Source organism: Panthera tigris, chromosome B1, assembly GCF_018350195.1.
Source record: "Panthera tigris isolate Pti1 chromosome B1, P.tigris_Pti1_mat1.1, whole genome shotgun sequence".
NCBI classification, from domain to species: Eukaryota; Metazoa; Chordata; class Mammalia; order Carnivora; family Felidae; genus Panthera; species Panthera tigris.
Genome location: NC_056663.1, coordinates 193,142,784 through 193,157,228, shown reverse-complemented (window position 1 = coordinate 193,157,228; position 14,445 = coordinate 193,142,784). Strand labels below are relative to the sequence as shown.

The 14,445-nt window shown below is 39.2% G+C and overlaps 1 long non-coding RNA gene across 1 annotated transcript; it reads right to left on the bottom strand.

Moving 5' to 3' along the window:
- Positions 1–5,926: 5,926 nt before the first annotated feature.
- On the bottom strand, positions 5,927–12,942 carry LOC122238114. Its single transcript, XR_006217077.1, has 3 exons — positions 12,694–12,942; positions 11,571–11,665; positions 5,927–5,959 (listed from the first exon to the last, which is right to left on the bottom strand). It is a non-coding gene; the product is annotated as an uncharacterized LOC122238114 (long non-coding RNA).
- Between the last annotated feature and the right edge of the window lie 1,503 nt (positions 12,943–14,445).

Here is a 14,445-nt window from a genome sequence, read left to right as displayed (position 1 = left end):
CCCTGAATAACCTTGAGTAAGCCATTTAATCTACCTACACCTCAAATTTATAATCTACAAAACTATGATAAAAACTAGCCTTATTGTGACCATCGCTTCTTCACAACGCATACAAATATGGAATTATTATTATGTTGTAGTCCTAAAACTAATACAATGTTAGGTGTCAATTATACATCAGTAAAAAATAAATAAATGATAGGAAAAAATTGGTTTCCGTACGGTTATCTTGTATTCTATCTTCTTTCTAAACTTACTTTTGAGTTCTAGGATAGGTCTTAGGAGGGGGGTTGGGTTTTTTTGTTTGCTTTTCGTACCTGCTCTGAGATTTTCTACGTAGATGATCGTATCATCGTATCGTGGCAGTTTTATTTCTTCCTTCCTGATATGTATACCTTTTTTTCCTTTTCTTTCCTTATTCGCACCAGCTAGAACTTCAGTATTATATTGATTGAATGGGATAAGTACTAACATCCATGTCTCATTACCAGTTTTAAAGGGAAAGCTTTCAGTCATTCACCATTAAATATAATGCTAACTGTAGATATTCTGTCAGTTCTTTTTATCAAGTTGAGAAAGTTCTCTGGTATACCTATTTTTCTGGAAAAAAAAAACGTCTTAATCATGAAAGGGCGTTGAGTTTTGTGAAATGCTTTTTCTGCACTCAATTGAGAAGATCATATAATTTTTCTTCCTTACTTGTTAATATATGGTTACACTGATTGATTTTCCAACATTGAACAAGTCTTGCTTTCTTGGATAAATATCATTTGATCATGAAGCATAATTCTTTATGTATGTTGCTTGATTCTATTTGCTAATATTTTCTTTAAGATTTTTATGTTTATGTTCATGAAAGATATTCATCTATAGTTTTCATTTTCTATACTGTCTTTTTTGGATTTTCATTTCAGAGTTATATTAGCTTCACAAAATGAATAAGAAAGTATTACCTTCTAATTTTTCTCCGGAAGAGGTTGTGTACAACTGACGTTAGTTATCCTTAAGTGTTTGGTAGAATAATCCAGTGAAAACATCTGGACTTGGAGATTTCCTTTTTGAGGGTTTTTAAATTACCAATTCAATTTCTTTAAGTATTTTGGGACTCTTCAAATTATCTCTCTTGTTGGATTAATTGTGACAGTTTGTGCTTTTTGAGGAATTGATACATTTCATCTAAGTTGGCAATTTTTTTCTGTGTGGACTCATTCACTTATTATCTTTTAAATGCCTGCAGGATCTATAGTGATATCCTCTGTTTCATTATTCATACGGATAATCTGAATCTCTTCTCTTTTTTGTCAGGCTTGCTAGCGGCTTCCCAATTATATTGATCTTTCCAAAGAGCCAGTTTTTTTGTTCATTGATTTTCTCTATTTTTTTCTGCTTTCAATCTTATGAATTTCTGCTTTCATTATTATTATTTACTTCCTTCTGTTTGCTTTGGGTTTATTTTTATTTTCCTTTAATTTCTTGATATGAGAGCTTAGATTATTAATTTGAGAATTGTCCTATATTCTAATGTAAGCAGTTAGTGCTATAAATTTTCCTCTCAGCACTTTCTTAGCTGCATTTCACAAATTTTTACTTTTATTTTCTTTTCATCTAATGTGTGGTTTTTAAAAATTTCTTTTGAGAATTCCTCTTTGACTCATGGGTAATTTAAAAGTGGGTTGTCCAGGGCAGTGGGCGGCTCAGTCAGTTGAGCATCCAACTTCAGCTCAGGTCATGATATCAAGGGTTCCTGAGTTTGAGCCCCATGTTGGGCTCTCTTCTGTAAGCACAGAGCCTGCTTTGGATCCTCTGTTCCCCTCGCTCTCTGCCCCTCCCCTGCTCACACTTCCTCTCTCAAAAAATAAAAAATGAAAGTGTGTTGTCTAGTTGTTAAGTGTTTGGAGATTTTCTTGTTATTTTTCTGTGAATGATTTCTAGTTTGATTCTATGTGGTCAGAGAACATGCTCTGGGTAATTCTAATTCTCATAAATTTGCTGCGGTTTGTTTTGTGGTCTGGTATATGGTTAGTGGCTTAATATATGTCTCCTGGGGTGCTTGAAAAGAACGTGTATTCTGTCGTTGGGTGGAATGGTTTGTAAATGTATATTAGATCTCGTTGGTTGATGGTGTGGAGTTCTTCCATGTCCCTGATGATTTTCGGACTAGCCATTCTGTCAATTGTTGAGAGAGGAGTATTGAAGTCTCCAAGTATAATTGTGGATTTGTCAATTTTGCTTTCTAGTTCCATGAGTTTTGCTTCCTGTAAAATAAGTATTGATATGTTAGTATTTAGGTTCGCCATTCAATTCCATCTCTTCTGTTTGTTCTGTTTTTCATTTCTCTGCTTTCTATTCTTGCCTTCCTCATGGGCTACTGATACATTTTCAGAATTCAATTTTGATTGATCTCTAGTGCCTTTGAGTATATCTTTTTGCACAGTTTTTTAGTGGCTGTTCTATGTGATACATACATAACATCACAATTTACTGGTGTCAACATTTTTACCAGTTAGAGTGATATAGACATTTTACTCCTTTTATGTCTCTTTACCCTCCTACACTCAAAATATAATTGTCTTAAATATTTCCTCTACAGACCTTTAGCACCATATCAGACAGTACTACTATTTTTGTTTCAATCATTTAACATAATTTAGAAACTCAAAAGGGGGTGCCTGGGTGGCTCAGTCATTAAGCATCTGACTTGGGCTCAGGTCTTGATCTCACAGTTGAAGAGTTGGAGGCCCACATCCGGTGAGCTTCAGCCTTGCTCCCAGTTAACAGGAGCCCTGCTCCAGGTAAAACACAAGCCTCGGGTGAACCCCACTTCTCTCTCTTTCTCTCTCTCTCTGCCCCTAGTGGGATTTTCTCTCTCTGTGTCCCTCACTTACTTGCTCTCTCTCTGTCTCTCAAGAGATGAAAGAAAGAAAGAAAGAAAGAAAGAAAGAAAGAAAGAAAGAAGAGAAAAAGAAAGAAAGAAAGAAAGAAAGAAAGAAAGAAAGAAAAGAAGAAAGAAAAAGAAAGAAAGAAAGAAAGAAAGAAAGAAAGAAAGAAAGAAAGAAAGAGAAAGAAAGAAAAAGAAAGAAAGAGAAAGAAAGAAAGAAAGAAAGAAAGAAAGAAAGAAAGAAAGAAAGAAACTGAAAAGCTACTCATGTATTTGCTTGCCACGTTCCTCTTCCTTCCCTGATATTCCAAAATTCTTTCTTTGTTTAAAGAATTTCTTTTACCCATTTGTTTAGAGTAGTTCTCCTAGAAACAAATTTCCTTAGTTTTCCTTTATCTTAGAATATTTGATTTCCCTCTTATTCCTGAAGGATATTCTTACAGATCTAGAATTCTGCATTAATAGTTCTTTTCTTTCAGTAGTAAAAAAAATGTCATGCCACTTTCTTCCAGCCTCTGTGATTTCAAAAGAGAAATGAGCTGTCCCTTGAATGAATGTTTGTTTGTTTTCTTGTATAGTTAAGGTATTGCTTCTCTCATGCTTTAGGAGTTTTTCTTCATCTGTACTTTTTAGATGTATGACCATAATGTATCTTGGAGTGGATTTTTTTTTTTTTTTAGTTCATCCTGTTTGGAGTTCAGTCAGCTTATTGAAACTATAGAGTTTATGTCTTTTGCCAAACTCGGGAAGCCAATATTTCTTCACCGTCCAGTCTCAGCCTCTTTCTCCTCTCCTCCCAGTATTCTTGTGACACAGATATTAGGTCTCTCCTTATTATCACACAGGTTCCTGAGCTTCTGCTCACTTTTACTTTAGTCTATCTTCTCTCTGCTATCAAGATTGAGTAACATCTATTGTTCTTTCTTTGGATTTACTGATTCTTTCCTCTGATCCCTCCATTCAGCTGTTGAGTCCATCCACTGAGTTTTTTTATTTTTGGTTATTGTATTTAGAAGTTCTAAAGTTTAGGTTTTTTTGCTGAGCCTTTCATTTTTTAATTTGTGTCAAATATGCTTATAATTACTCATTGAAGCATTTTTAGGACAGCTGTTTTAAAATCTTGTCAGCTGAACAGAAGAGATGGAAAAAAAGAATGTGTAAACTTGAAGAAAAACAATAAAAATTTACCAATCTGAACAACAGAGAGAAGAAAATGAAGAGACAGACCGACCGACAGACACCGTTCCGACAGACAGGAACCTGTGTGACTATATTAAATGTTCTAACACTTGCAGCACCAGAATTTGGAAGAGAGAAAAGAAAAGAAAGCTGAAAGAAATAATATCTGAAGACTTCCCAGATTCTAGCATCTTCGTCATCTTGGTGTTAACACTCATTGTCTTTATTCATTTATGTTGAGATTTTCCTGGTTCTTGGTATTACAAATTATTTTCAGCTGAAACCTGGACATTCTTAGTATTCTGTTAAGAAACTCAAGATTTCATTTCAGCTTTCTGGGGACTCGTGGGTGGCTCAGTCGTTTAAGCGTCTGACTTTGGCTCAGGTCATGATCTCGTGGTCCGTGATTTCCAGCCCCACGTCGGGCTCTGTGCTGACAGTTCAGAGCTTGGAGCCTGCTTCAGATTCTGTGTCTCCCTCTCTCTCATGCCCCTCCCTGCTTGCATTCTGTCTCTCTGTCTCTCTGTCTCTGTCTCTGTCTCTCTCTCTCTCTCTCTCTCAAAAATAAATGAACTTTAAAAAAATTTATTTCAGCTTTCTGTTTTAGTGAGCTTTCTATGGTGTTGCTTTGGTAGAGGAAGAGGAGGGTGTTGCCTCCTTACTGTCCCATTGAGATTGACCAGGTTCCTCACTTGGCCTCTGTTGACACCTGAGGAGGGGGAAAGGGGGAGGAGCTCCATGGTACTGCTGGGAAGAAGTGGGATATCCAACTTCCCAGGAGGCCTCCCCCAACTCCCCCAAAGGGGAGGAGTAAGACTACTTCATAAATTCTCCCCACATGTCCTCCAATGTCACCACAGGGTTTGTATAATGAGGCACTGGTAAAATCTTGACTATCCACGAACTCTTCTGAAATCAGCCCACTAAGTGTCTTTCCCACAGCCCTACAACTAGGAGAATTGAAGTGATATCTCAACAGCAGCGGGGAGAAGGAGGTAAGCCTCATTATTGCAGGGTGTGGGTGTAAGTCCAGGTTTCACACACAGTCTCCCATGACACTGTGGATGGAATGGGGGGTGAGGCGTTTCCACGACTACTCAGCAGGAATGAAAGTCCTTCTCTAACGCCATCCAGTGCGTGGAGGGGTACCTTGTTATGTCCTAGCTAGAGTGGGGCCCTAGGCTACCTCTGGTCTTTGTTGACATGGGTAGGAAGTGGGGCCACAATCTCTTTCTTGTGGTGTTTGGCTAGAGTAGAGCAGCTATTGTTTAAAAACTGTCTGTGATGTGAGACTGTCCTTTTCTTGGTCCTTTGGTTTCAGAGAGCAGGCTATTTGGGGGCTTTTCTCCCCCTGTACCTGTTGGCTTTCCAGTATTCTAGCTTCTCCAACTCCAACTTTGGGATATAAAAGGCAAAAAGAAAACCCAAGGACCTCACTACCTCATTGTTCCTTGGGTTCCAAGGTTCCTAGGCAGATTTTCCTCTTCTTTTGCCTAATAGGCAGTCTATGTTTGCTTTATATATAAAGTCAGGGGTAACTAGTTGTACTAGTGGGAGAAACAGGGAAAAATCATCTATGGATGATTCAATGGAAACTGAAGTTCTGAATGTTCATTTGTATTAACATTTTATTGTAAGAACAATTTTGAGTCACATTAAATAAAGTGAAAGCTGGAAAAAAGAATTTTATTTTTTAAATTTTTTTAATGTTCATTTGTTTTTGAGAGAGAGAGACAGACGGAGTGCCAGTGGGGGAGGGGCAGAGAGAGAGGGAGACACACAATCCGAAGTAGGCTCCCAGCTGTCAGTGTGGAGTCCGATGTGGGGCTTGAACCCACAAACCATGAGATCATGACCTCAGCTGAGGTCAGACACTTAACCGGCTGAACCACCCAGGTGCTCCTAGAAAAAAGAATTTTAGGTGATCAGACTAATATTAACTGATAACAATATTGTAATGACACACAAGATTCAGGCTTGCTCATTTGCTCATATCAGTAGCAGAGGCGTGTACGTGTCCAGCCAATGATCCAAACTAAAAGCTAGTCTTAATAAGCAGATAGATAACTGCCTGTGGGTGTGTGGTTCGATGCTGCTAAGTAAGCCTGCCTTCCTCAAATAAATCCTCTCTCTGGCTCATGCATAGCATTACCAGGCTTAAGCTTTATCCGTTAGCTTATGTCTATAGTATCTGTTGAAATATAAACATCTATGGAGGATATATGGTACTAGTCTAGACCCCAGTACTGCTGCGGGCTGTGAGTGCTTACCAGTAGAGAGGAGCAAATAGATACTTAACAGAATCAAATAGAAATGAGGACCAGTCATCACAACCCCCAAATATGTTCTTTTGGACACACATACACAGTCACGTACATGTATCTCCGAAAAAACAATGAAATGAACAAGCAAAAATATCCAGTTCAAATGGCACTTTGGATTGTAACTGATATATTTATTGACAACCGCTTGAGGTGTTCACAATGTGGCAAGAAGAAGTTGGGTCCTCCCCATTAGCTGGAGGAGAGAAGGTTTGGTTTTCTCGGTTCTCTCTCAGCCATTCAGGAGCTAAGCTCAGTAAGGATTTATTAAGCACTGGTGACAGGCACCAGATTATGTACTAGGGATAAGAATTCATAAATCACTTCTCTGTGCTTTCTCTTACTTGATGGCTCTTCTACCAAAAGGATGTTTCTAAAAAAATGGCTTTCTTTATCATTAATCTGTTCTGCACTTTAGAAACTGCTTTTCCCTTATCTCAACCAATTAATTCTTAAAATAAGGTAGAAACCTCACCTGTTATTGTTCATATTTAACAAATAAGGACAGTAAAGCCCAGAAATTTAAGTGTCTTTCCTACAGTCCCCCAAGCAGGAGAACAAGAATGAGGTCTTAAATAGTGGCCTTGAACCCCCAAGTCCAGGACACTTTTCACCCCACACCACAATGCTGTTCAGCCCCTGAGAACCATTTCCCTCTAAAGATCTGTCAGTCTTTGGTGAAAATCTCACTTTACGACTATGTTCATTTTTCTAAACTTTTCCCCCAGAACCAAAAAGTCCGTGAGGGTGGGGACTTTATCATTTATAATTCATTATAATTTTATATGTCTGTCCTTGTTGGCATTCTATTGCTATTTGATGAGTTACCTTGGATGCACTCCCTTATTACCAATAGATGTGCTTCAGTCCTTTCCTAGCTTGATGATCCCAGCTAAATTAAAAAAATTCCCTTAGTTTGGGTTCCTTTTTGGAAAACGAGCATAATAATGCTTACCTGACAGGGCTGTTATGAATATAAGACATACTTGATACATGGTAATTATTATTATAAAATATGTAAAATCCCTAAGACACTTTGGTTTGGAACAGGTCCTTTTCTCTCCCCTCCACTGGGTTGCGAACTTCATGAGGACTGGAATAGACTATTTAAAAACCATGGGGTGCCTGGGTGGCTCAGTCGGTTGAGCGTCCGACTTCAGCTCAGGTCATGATCTCACGGGGTTCAAGCCTGCATCGGGCTCTGTGCTAACAGTTCAGAGCCTGGACCCTGCTTTGGATTCTGTGTCCCCCTTTCTCTCTGCCCCTCGCCCACTTGCACTCTGTCTCCCTCTGTCTCAAAAATAAACATGAAAAAAATTAAAAACCCTAGCACAGTGCTTTGTACTTATCAGTCATCAGAAAGAGATTTGCCAAATGAATAGACAAAGAATACAATACTGCAAAAATATTGCAAAAGTACAATACTGTTTAATTATCAGTGTTACAAAATATTTAACGTTACTAAGAGCAATTTAGTACGGTACTTTGGCAGTTCAGTAAATCTATGTGTATATTCGTGACTAAAATAAAATATATGATCACCAATCACTCTGAATCCTCTTACTTTAACACATTTACTCTATTATTTATTTTACTTATGAAGTCCCCATCAGCTCCTTCCAACCTGCCTTCATCCTTTCCTGGGAACTAATCATTCATTCATGCATGCAATTAACATTACTGAGCACTTACTGTCTACCACAAACCAGGTTGCAAAGATTCATAAGACTCTCTCCCTACCTCTATAGGATTTATATGCTACAAGGGAAAGCCAATGCATAAACAATTTATAATTAATGGAGGTGTTATGATAGAAGTACAAAAAAGTGCTCTGGTTATAAGAGTGATTCATTCTGCCTGGGGAGTTTGCTTATGGGAGCTTACATGTGGGGAAGTGATTTTTTTCTCTTTGTAGACTAAATTGACTTACTAGTAATAAAAATAGTTTCCATTTGTGTAGTACTTTGCAAAATGCTTTCACATCCATTTATTCTTTTTATCCTCACAATGAAAGCTAGATAGTTTAGTGGTTTTTTAAAAAAATACATCATCAAAAAAGGTAGCTAAGAGGCCAGCAGATAAAAAATATGGAAATCTATTTGAAAGCCCGTAGCTAGATGATACAAGCCAAAACTAGAAGCAAGACTGTTAAAGCAGAAATCATTCCAAGAGTTAATTGCAAAGACACATACCTTCCCTTTCGTCCTCAGTTGCCATTGCCTGATCCCCCACCTTGCTAGTAGGTTCTGTAACAACCTTCTAAGTTGATTCTCTGATTTGTATCTCATCTCTCTCCAAGTCATTTGCTACATGGCCATAGATGATAATTTTTACATACAAATTGAACCATGTAGTTTTCCTGCTTAAAAGTCTTTTTATCCTATAGAGCTCCTCCCTCTCTAAGTCCGAATACTTTTGCATACTACATGAAGCTTTCCATCATCTAAACCTACCAAATTCTTCAAATCTTGATTGGTTATCCTCCTCCAACCATCTTATTGATTTATCTCAAAGCTATCATACTATTTCCATCTCTGTGGGTTTATAGTGTCTTTGGTCTGGAATGCCTAAGCTCTCCACTCATCTGTCTGGTGAAATGATGATAGACATAGAAAGTGTGCATTTTTTTTTGTAGTTTTATGGTTTTATTAACAAAATACGACATGCACAAAAGCTGTCTATTCATTGTCTTTGCTGTGCAGCTTGGCATTGGGATTGGTGACTCTGGTGGTCAGCTGGGCTGCTCTTTCCACAATGGTTTTGTGGTTCCTGGAGGAGACATTGTGAGCAATCTCTCTACAGTGAGATTTGTTGCACACCAGCAGCACTTAAAACTCCTTGACGTTGTGGACTAAGAACTTCCAGAAGCCACTGGGAAGCATGTGCTTTGTTTCCTTGTTGCTCCTGTAACCAGTGTTGGGCATCAAAGTCTTGGCTTTTGAATCTGATGTCCGCCCTGTGCCTCTGGGTTTCCATCAGTTGCACTTAATTTTGACACATTGGTCTGACTGGTGCCAGATGAACTTCTTGGTCCTTGGGGGTTTTTTTTGTTTTTTTTTTTTAAGTTTATTTATTTTTGAGACAGAGAGAGACAGAGCATGAATGGGGGAGGGGCAGAGAGAGAGGGAGACACAGAATCGGAAGGAGGCTCCAGGCTCTGAGCCATCAGCCCAGAGCCCGACGCGGGGCTCGAACTCACGGACTGCGAGATCATGACCTGAGCTGAAGTCGGCCGCTCAACCGACTGAGCCACCCAGGCGCCCCTCTTGGTCCTTGTTTTAACTGTCTTGAGCTTCACCAGAGGTCTGAGGGGGGCCACAATTCTGAGCAAGAGATGGCTGCCACCACCACAGACAGCCCCGTAGAAGAAGCCAAAGTGTGCGGTGTTGATCTTGTTTATATGTAGACTGACTTAATAATAAAATCTTGGCAACACATTTTGCCTCTTGTTTTCTTTTTCTTTTCTATTCTTTTCTTTTCTATTCTTTTCTTTTCTTTTCTTTTCTTTTTTCCCCCTAAATTCATTACTGAATAAAATACAGCTTGGGAATCAGTAGTCTAGACTTTTCTCTTTTTTAAGGAAAAGAGGGGAAAGATCATTATGGTTTTTTTATTATTACATAGATATTTGTATTCATTTAACATGGAATTATTTTTTTCAAGAGTCTATTCTGTGCCATGGGCTTAGGAACCACCTGGGGATAAATTAAAGCAAGGTAGGGCATTAGTCTATCATGGATCTTACATTTGGTGAAATAAATAGAAAATAAATTAACTAATTAACTAAATTTTACAGATTGGGGATAAGTGCTATTAAGGAAATAAAGGATGGCTGAAGAAGGGAGGTACTCCGCAGCAGATGGTCCATGAAGATCTCTTGGAGGAAATCCCATTTAGATGAGACATAAAAGAGGAGAAGCCAGTCACGCAGCTGGGAGAAAAGTCTTCTGGGCCAGGGGACATCTTGGGGCATTTGAGAAATTGAAAGACCATTGTGGTTGTGAGAGAGGGGGAGAGTGGTGCAAGTTCATGGTGGATCACGCAGGACCTCGTAGGCGAATGCAAGCAGGACACTGAAAGGTTACAAGCAAGTGAATGATGCACGTGGATGCAACAGAAGCTACAGGAGAAAGGGTAATAAGAAAGGATTGTAAGAGAGCAGAAGCAGAAGTGAGGAGACCAGTTAGGAGGCTATCATAATGTTAGTAAAAGTACCCAGTGTTCCTGGCACCCTGAAGTTTAGATGAACTGCAGGGAATTTTTAAAATATGATCACTATTCACAGGTGTGTTTAGGTCATGCAAGTGGATTTTCAGTGATGAGATTTGTCTTCATCTCTCCTGGTCTGGCCCTTACCTGCTTCTCTAGCCTCGTTCTAATGGCTGCACATCACACTCTGCCCCCATTCAGGTAGCCTTCTCTCCACTTCCCCCGACATGTCCTACTGTTTTCCTCCTCCAATCCTTTGCTATCCTTGCCGATCCCTCTTCCTGGAATGCTCTTCTAATTCTTCTCTGATCATCCCACCCCCATCCTACATCTTTTAGGGCTTAGTTCCAGTACAACCTCTTCTATGAAACCTTTCCCAATGTCCCAAATTGAAGTAACCATTCCTGCTTTTGCACCTGCTTATACCATGAACAGATGGCCATTTTTAAAACCATGTTTGAGTCTTTATAAAGGTCAGGAACTATTTACATATATATTTATTTAATCATCAGCACCTGGCACAGAGCCTGTCTATTTTAAGTAATTTCACTGACTTAGACAATAGAAAGGAGGGAGGAAGGGAAGAAAAAAGGAGTGGCATCCATTTGTATGGTGTTCAAGGGGTGCCCTCAGTGGTCCAGAATGTATCAGTGGGAATCGGTGTTCCCTGTTTCAGTAAGATCAACAGGAAAAACCATCCCAGCACAAAGCCATCTTCTCACAGACCTGAGACACAGTCATGACTCTGGTGCATAGACAAACATTGTTCCAGATTTCAATTAAACTTATCTGAGATAAGTGGAAGGAGAATCCCTCAAAGCTACACAAGAGAGGGTTTACTGACAAGCATTGTAAGTTCTCTAACTTTCCATTTTTGTAAATTTACTCCCGTCTTTGAAAGATTTTATAAAGTCCCACCGCTTCTTGGAAGTCTGTTCAGTTCAGTGGGGACAAAGTCATTGGACTCAACAATTTTAACCCACCAGATTAAGAGTAGGAGCTCTGGGATTTTGGCTCTACTATTAGCTCTGTGGTTTTAGGCAAGCTGCTTAACACTTCTATGCCTCCATTTGTTCACCTGTGAAATGAGGACAATAATACAATTTGTCATAGAGTTGTAAAGTGGATTAAATGTTTAGACTATCACCTTACATGTAAGAGAGTACTAGGTAAATGATAATATTTAATATTATAAATTGTTAACAGTTTGTATTTTGTGCTACTTAATATATAGACAAGAACTACCGAATTCCTTTTCTTCATTCCATCCTTCCCTAAACAGGAAGAATGCAGGTGCCTCTGTTTTAATCATCATAACATTGCTTATTTTAGAAGTCATGAGATTAAATAAATATAGGCTACATTGAGGATAGAGTTTCACCTTCTGTATAAATAAATATGTCTGCACTTAACCTAAAAAATAGGAGATTTTTTTCATCTTTGAATCCTCTGTGGTATTTGTTGCTTCTGAGTCTATATTGGCAACGGTGAGACTTGGCAAGATAGCTAATCTCGTATAATGGCAGAGAAATGGCAGAACATCCCTGCCTCTGATTCATGAAATTTAAGCAAGGCAGTATCTGTCAGATGCACCAGGACTTTTTTTTTTCTAAACTGGAATGAGCTGAACACAAGTATAAAGCTTATTATCAATCTCATTTTCAGTTCCTTTGAAATCTTTTGTGAGTCTCTCCTATCTAAGGAGACCAGCCATCAGAGAAGAGTCTATGTGTGGTAGGGGATTAGATTAAACAAATGCTTACAGAAATTCAGTACCTGTTGTTCTCTTTCCATTCTCCTGTTAAGAGGGCACATCTTATGCTTCTTGGTAAATGAACCAACCACAGAGGCCTCTAAATAGGGTGGGGCCTTTACACTGTCAAGGGATGTCTGATGTTTCCCCATGGACAGATTCCAGATTATGTCCCCAAGAAGGATGAATAAATCAATCAATCGATTATCTTTCATTTACATTTAAAGTCAACAAACCAATATTTTTTATACATGTGTTGTGCCTAAATTTTGAATACTCGTGATCATTAACAAAAGAGAGACTATGTTAGTATTCACCAGCAAGTTAGACCCACAGGCATATTACAGTCTTACCAGATCAGTGTTCCTAATTCCCTCAAGGAAGTCGATCCTGCTAGTCAAAAAGTCTTCTCGCTTTTTTCCACAGCCCCTGTCCCCAGATTCCTCTGGACACCTGCTGAGGCATTCCATCTTCTTGAATGATAGGGTAAGCAACTGGATTCATAGGGTCGAGATGGAAATAGGACATGGGGTGTAACTCAGAATATAGTGGTTTTGCTTAGTTTGGCCACTTACTAAGTGTGTTTCCTCATGGATTCAGTTAGCTTTAGCTTTCATTTACTCAGTAATAATATTGTGCCCTCCTTCCATCTCACAGTTACTTTGAGGATATTTGAATTGTCTAGACAAAAATTCTAATCTGCCAAGTGACATGCAGATGTCACTCTGACTCTGCTTATTCCATAGCATGGGAGTTAGGTGCAGGTGGCCTCTGGTATTAGATCACCTGAGTTTAAATCCAGGCTCCCACGCACTACCTGTGACCTTGAACAAGTTCACCCTACTGTTTCCACATGTGCAAACTATGAAATGGAAGGGCCCCTGAGTGGCATTTGGACAATGCCTGGCACCTGAAAAGCATTCCATAAATGTTTGAGTATGGTCCAAAAAGGATTTTTTTTTTTTTAAGTGGCTACCCCTTGACTATGTGTGAACTTGCAGGATCTACAGGATTTACAAGATTTACATCCTACTTTTGGAGGTCTCATATACTTGCCAAGGGTGGACACTCAGGTGAACGAGTGTTATGATGGAGATACAATGGGGTAAATCATAGGGCACAGACTCATTCCTAATCCCCTGCTCTGTCTTTTTGCTCATAGTCGGTTTCCCTGCTGTCCCAAGACAGCTTTCCCCGATAACTGCATCCACTTTCATGGCTTCAGCTCTCATCGGTGTACCAACAGAGTCAAGACCGCTAGCCAAGAATTCCACTCCCATTGCAGGATATCTCCATGTAGCTTACTCTCTCCCCTGTACGTGACCCTATACCTATTTCAACTAACTCTTCAACCTAATCATTGACCAGACTATGATGATTCTATCAGAGAAATGTTATACCCTACTTCACAACTCCTCTACATATTGACTACACACATCCTGTCTTTACAGGAGCTTCCTCAGCATCTCGTTGCCTGTAGTCTCAACTTCCCCTCTCCCCAGTCATCCACCTGAGTTCTTCTAAAGCTTATATCTGTTCACAACACTCCTTTTGGGAAATCTTCAGTGGTTTCCTCTTGCTGATTCAACAGTGCTTTCTTAGGCCTACAGGACTCAACATAAGTCCCAGGCTCCTTTTTACTTTTTTCCACACATCTCAGACATCAACACACAAAAAAACCCTATGCACCTTTCCAGAACACACGTGTACCCTCTATCCTCTCTGCTTTTGCGCTTGTTGATCCTGGTGTTTCAAATGTCTTATCTGCCACCCATCCATCCACTCTCCTTCTTTCTCATCCTTCGGTGTTCAGTTCAAATGGCACTGACTGCACAACACATTCCCTAATTAGTGAATCCCTCAGGATTTATGGTTCTTTCATCTGGAATTACACTTACCATGCGGGTTGAAACAAATGAATTAGCAGTTTTTGGTAGGTCAAAAATGGTCAAGTAACAGTAACTTAATGTATTCCCCTTAAAGCATTAATCCCACTTCATTAGTCTTTTTTTTTTTTAAGTTTATTTACTTATGAGAGAGAAAGAGAGAGAGAGAGCATGGAAAGGGCAGAGAGAGAGAAAGAGAAAGAGAATACCAAGCATGTT